Genomic DNA, 6,038 nt, shown 5'->3' with positions numbered 1-6,038 from the left:
TTCCTCTGAGGCTGGCCCAGGAGACTGTGGGAGCTGGGAAACAGCAGTGGCCCATGAGTGCCTCTGAGTGACTGTCCTGTTGCAGCCCTGCCCCCTTGCCTTTCTAGGTACCCCCAGGAGTAAACAGGAAGGAGTCAGACAAAGCCACCCAATTCCAGACTTTGAGAAGGCCCCTATGAGGTAGATTCAAATGTCCTCAATTCCTAGGTCAGAAAACAGGCTCAAGATAGGAACCTGTGTAGGGCCACAGGCAAGTTTAGGGCAGTCACGGTGCCAGAACCCATGTCTCTGAGCCTGGGCCAGGGCCAAATGCCAGGCATGTACGCTTTTCTAGGGGCGGGTATCAGGCACAGAAAACAGGGCTGAGTGGAAGGGGAGCAGAGTGGGGGCTTTTCCTTAAAGAAGCACATTACATACAAACCATGGGGAAGTGGGTGACACTCAAACATGGAGACTTCCTGACACATTGTCCCCATGTGTATACAAACCTCTACCTGAAGTTCAGGCCCTTAGGGGTGGGGACACCTGGGCCAGTCTCCACATGCCAGCAGAACCTCCTGAGACAGATCTCTGGGGTCAGGGCTGAAAAGGAAAGAGGGCTCCCACCCAGAGAAAAGGAATACAGCCATGATGACGAGGACCCCGGGTGGCCCTTGTCCCCCTCACAGCACTGCCTCAGGGCAGGGCTCACGAGGTATTCTGCCTCCCTACAGGATGGAGTGTCTGTGTCTGGGGGAGGGGAGAGAAGGTTGTAAAGATGGCAGTGGGCTTGGCAGGTGCGGGGCAGTCAGGAGGCCTTCAGCTGAGTGGGAGCCAGGTCTCTCCCTGCCTCTGCCACCACAGGGAGAACAGCATCCTCTGCTCTGGCCCTGCTGTCACCTGGTTTTGGCTCCTCTCTTATGCTCATCTGGGAAGAAGTGGATCACCTGGACCCCTCTCCAACCCAGGTGCAGGGAGAGATATCCCGTGGGAGGCCAGGCCACAGGAAGCAGGCTCACCTGCCCCCCTTAGTCTCCCATCTGTCCTTCAAGGACCAGTTAAAACCCCAATCCTAGAAGCCTTCCTTAGCCTTTCCTTCTCTCCACATAAACTGGGGTACCCTATGTAGCTCACTCAGGATTTTCCCACCCCTTCCCCTGCCATGGACATACATGGAGTGGGAGAAGGTTTCCAGGCTTCCCCAGGCCAGGAAGTGCAGGTAGGTATGGTCTCCATTCCTGAGGCAGCACCTCCCTCTGGCCTTCACAGACCAAGAGGGTCTCCATCAGCACTTCTGGGCACTGGTGTGCTGGACTCAACCTGGGCTATAAAGGCCCTCAAGGTCACCTGCCCAGAATCCTTCCCTGTCCTTTCCTCATTCTGCCCCGGGGCTCACCACCACTCCTGGTACTGCCTGTGGGAACCCCATGAGGTGCAGCGGGCCTCCTATGGCTTTCCCTTGGTGTGAACCACAGAATCCCTTAAAGGATAGCATGGACACGCATGGAGATTGGAAAGGACAGAAAGAGCAGAGAAAATGCCGGTGGCCCTAACTCTCCCCTCCAATGGGCCTCAGTGTCCCTACCTGCATCTTGAAGGGGCCAAGCTCCTTGACCCCCAATGCTCATTCTAGTCTGGCAGGGAAGGGGACAGGGAAGAATAAGAGAAGAGAGGGGAGAGAAGGAAAGGGAGGGAGAAAAGGAGAACAAGAGGGAAGGTCCATCCTGGGGCAGGAGGCAGGCTGCGGGGCCACCGCTGGACTTGGTAGCCAGCCAGGTTGAGAGTTTGCTAAGGCTGAGGCTTAGTTCTCTCTGGGGCATCACCCAGCTTGTGGGATGCCACTATTGGGGTCTGAAGCAGGGACATTAGACCCCAAACTAGGAGCTGAGCCTGGCACCTTCTGGAAAGCTCACTGGAGGAGATAGAGTGCCTGGCTGCCTTGGACAAGGTAGGTGGTCTGCAAAAACAGCATGATGGGACACCTTAGAACCAGATGTCCATCCAGGCCACTGCTTTACCTTCTCTGCTCTCCCAGCCCCAGACACAGCTCCAGGCTGTGTCCCCTCTACTCATTGCAGAGGCACTCCTCATCTAGGGCCCGTCCTGTCTCTTCTTGAGCCACACGTAACCCCCTATTGTGAGAAGCTGTAATTGGGCCAGTGTTACGAAGACATTCCATAATTCAGGTGTGAATGGCAGGGAAGGCCCTATGTGCCATTTGACTGCTAGACCAAGAGTCTGATAATCCTCAAAGTGACTTCGAGGAGGGACTTCAATAGGCTGCTTGGTTAGGGGCGAGGGATCTACAAAGGATGTTCACAGACTCCATGAAAAAAGAGTCTTCAAAGTTTGACTCTGGAGAAAGAGGACCATCAGCTCCTTAGTCTGAGGCCCCTCTCACAATGGAGATCTCTGCATGATTTCATGATTCCTGTGCTGGCCCACATGTGTGGCTCACTCTGACACCCAGCCCCTGGACCAGCTGGTGTTAGCTGTGATTCCCTTGGCACTTCCTAAGGGGTCTTGGGGACACCCCTCCAGCCTTGGGTAGGGGGCTACTTCCCAGCTCTGCCAGTAATCTCCTGCCCTTTGGGATCAAGGCAAGAGAGATCAAGGTCCTCTTAGACTCCCACATGCCACCTCTGAGCTGGTCACTCGAAGGGATGGGCCCTACACAGTGGCTCTCCACCACGGCTGTATCCAGTGTGCCACAGCCACAGAGTGTGTTGGAAAGTGGCCGCACACCTTGCAACTCCCAGGCTGAGTCATGCAGGCAGTGCTGTGGGCAGGCCTGGCACCAGCTGGCAGAGAGAATGGGAGGCACTGACTGAATCCCAGGAGCCTCACCGGAGCCTGGGCATGAGGGAGTGAGCAGCCAGCTCACGGGGACACAAGGGTGCACATGATACATGTCACTCTGAAAGTTGCAGCTGACTCTGAGAAGAATGAGAAAGTCCTGGAAGAGCAGTAAGGATAAACGCCGCACCTGGAAAGCAGAGGAGCAGAGATGGATTTGGGTCCCCCCCTGACCCTGGTTATATGACATAGCTTTTCTTACAAAATTTTTTTCAAAATCAGATTTAATCTGTTTGGAGCCCCCTGGATACCAAGTGGGACATTTAATGTCCTGAGTCATTTTCTTCCTACCCTTGAGGCCATATTACCAGAGGGTGGCCCTGTGGCCTGGCACATCAGAAGGGGGCCCTGTGGTCTGCAGTTCCCCATCACTGTGCGCAGACTGGCTGAACCTCCAAGGGCTGTGTCCTGTGTCTCTGCTTCCTGCAAAGCTTGGGAACAAGGATATCACACAGCCATGTCCCTCGAGGTTCACACCTCCCCAGAGCACTGCCAGGAGCTGGACACTGTCCTCACCGCTGGCAGAACCATGAGGCCACCGCCCAAGTCTGGGGAAGCGTTCCAGCCTCTTTCCTGGGCTTCTCCTCCCCTCCCTAACTACTCCCTCCTTTCCCCTTCCCTTCTGGGTCACTGTTCCATGTTCCAGCGTTCCATCGTCCCACCCTGTGCCTTAGATTATAGAAGCCAGTTTGGATTCCGGCCCTTGGGGTGGGGAAGCACAAGGGGCTCCTGTGGATGGGGAAGAGAAAAAGACACAACAGAGGAAAAACACCAGGAATAATAACGACGATGACAGCTAAACTTCTCCTACACTTGGCATGTGCCAGGCTCTGCTCTAAATGCTATAAGCAAAGGTTAAACGCTGTAATCCCCACAGAGACTCCATAAGGGAAGCACTATTTTCCCCCCATCAGATGGGGAACCTAAGGAACAGAGAGGTGATGTGACTTCTCCTGGTTCCTTCAGGACGGGAGTCAGGATTTAAACACAGGCACATTTCTGGAGATAAGAGCTTGGTTTCCCCGGATCCTCAAAGGAATCTTGGGGTCAGAAAAAAGGCAGATATCTGTACTTGGGAACAGCCAGACCACGGTCCAAATTCTCATCCCCTTCCTCTCTGAAACAGCAGCTCAAAAAGAGAATGGACAGCTGAGTGCAGTGGTACATGCCTATAATCCCAGCAGCTTGGAAGGCTGAGGCAGGAGAATTGAAAGTTCAATTCAGCAACTCAGCAAGGCCCTAAGCAACTTATCAAGACCCTATCTGAAAATAAAAAATAAAGAAGGACCGGGGATGTCGTTAAGCACCCTGAGTTTAATCCCTGGTACAAAAAATAAAAAATAAAAAAGAGGATGGGTAAAAAGAAGCATAATTCCTTCCGGAAGTAGTATAATTCAGAATTAGACTGTTCTTAGTGAAAGGGGGAAAGGCAAATTAAAGTAAACCATCAGCTGGTCATAAATGTAGTAATAATACAAAAAGTAGGATTCTAAGAGACTGTAGTTCAGCCACGAGATGGATTTTGAAATGCAAGAGAATTCATGCCTGCTTATAAATTGGAGTGTTTCAACAGTAAATAATTTTTTCTAGGAATATATAAATTGCCAAGTTTAACTTGAGGAGTAAACAACACTAAAAGACCTATTAAAGAGAAGAAAATTTAAAAGTTGTCATCTCTAAAACAGACATCAGACCTAGAAAGATTTAGCATGAGTTCTTTCAAACTGGAAGAAGAGGCAATTTCTCTGCTGTTTAAACTCTTCCAGAGTATATAGGGAAAAATATAGAATTGATTTTTACATGTCTCCATTGATTTTATGAAGCTAACATAATCCTGACACCAAATCTGGCGAAGATAAGCCATCTTAGCCCACCCACCTTCACATTGATGACCATAGACCAATCTTACTTCTGGCCATGGATATGAAAGTGCTGGATTAAAGGTTGGCAACCTGAACCCACACCACTCTATTGCCTGGTCCAGCTGGCATTTGAGTCTCCTGTAACTTGGATCTGTGCTAGGACAACTGGGAGCTGAGATCTGGGTCCTTGTAATTTGGATATAACATCTACTTTGTGTGGTCCTAAGTGCCCCTCTCAGGAAGCAGAGAGAGTAAGAAGCCAATCTGCAAGGCTAGCAAAAATACTGTATGCAATGACTACCAGGTGGATGGCTGCTGCTTGCACGCAACTGTAGCTAGCTGGAATATCCTGTGAGCATAATAATTTGACATTTCTCTTATTTTGGAGAAGTACTTAAGGGGGGGTTTTGCTTATTTGCTTGTTTGTTTTTCTTTTTGATAGTTTGTGCTCTTCCTTGCACAGGGCTGGATAACATCTGATTTTAAAAATTAAGTTCTTGGGCTGGAGATGTGGCTCAGTTGTAGAGCATGCACAAAGCCCTTGATCCCCCCCAAAAAAATTTTTTTTGAAAAATCAAGTCCATTTAGCCAGACATGGAGGTGCCTGTGGTTCCAGCTACTCAGGAAGGCTGAAGCAGGGAGACCTTGTCCTCACTGCCCCATCGCTGCAAAATAAAATCCTAATAGAAGCCCCTCTTTGCTGTATCAGTAGTCATACTCCCCCAAAACTTGGCGACAGAGCCTGAAGTGCCCTGGGCAACCAAACCCTGAGCCCAGAGAACCTGATCCAGCTGTCAGTGCACCCATGCCAGCAGCCTGGGAGCCTCTCAGCCTGAAGCAAACTGTCGCTGCTCCTGGAAGGCCACCAGGGGGAGCAGGTCTCTGGTTCCCCTGGACTATTTCAGGGATACATGATTATTTCCAGGCTATGTAACTTCAGAGGCCGTCTCATCTCTGATTCACAGCCATTGTCTCTTTCACTTTTTCAATACAATTTAGGTATATGAAGGAAGAATTTCCATATAGCAAAATTCACCCTTGTAGGTATACAGTGTGGTGTTTTGAAAAATATATGCAAAGCTAGAAATACACAAATGGCCCCACAATCAAGATGTAAAGAAAAATCCCATCACCCTTAGCAGTCCCCGCATGCTTTTTCATAGTCAAATTCCTACCCACTACCCCTGGCTCTTAGCAACCACAAAGCTGTTTATTATCCCTGTAGTTTTGCCTTTTCCATAATTTCACATAAAGGAATCACAGAGGGTGTAATCTTCTGTATCTCTCTTCTTTCACTGAACACAATGCTTTTTTTCTAATTTAAACTTTTAATTTTTAAAT

This window comes from Ictidomys tridecemlineatus, chromosome 5, assembly GCF_052094955.1.
Source record: "Ictidomys tridecemlineatus isolate mIctTri1 chromosome 5, mIctTri1.hap1, whole genome shotgun sequence".
Taxonomy (NCBI): Eukaryota; Metazoa; Chordata; class Mammalia; order Rodentia; family Sciuridae; genus Ictidomys; species Ictidomys tridecemlineatus.
The sequence above is the reverse complement of the archived record's forward strand: the minus strand, read 5'-3'. Positions refer to the sequence as shown.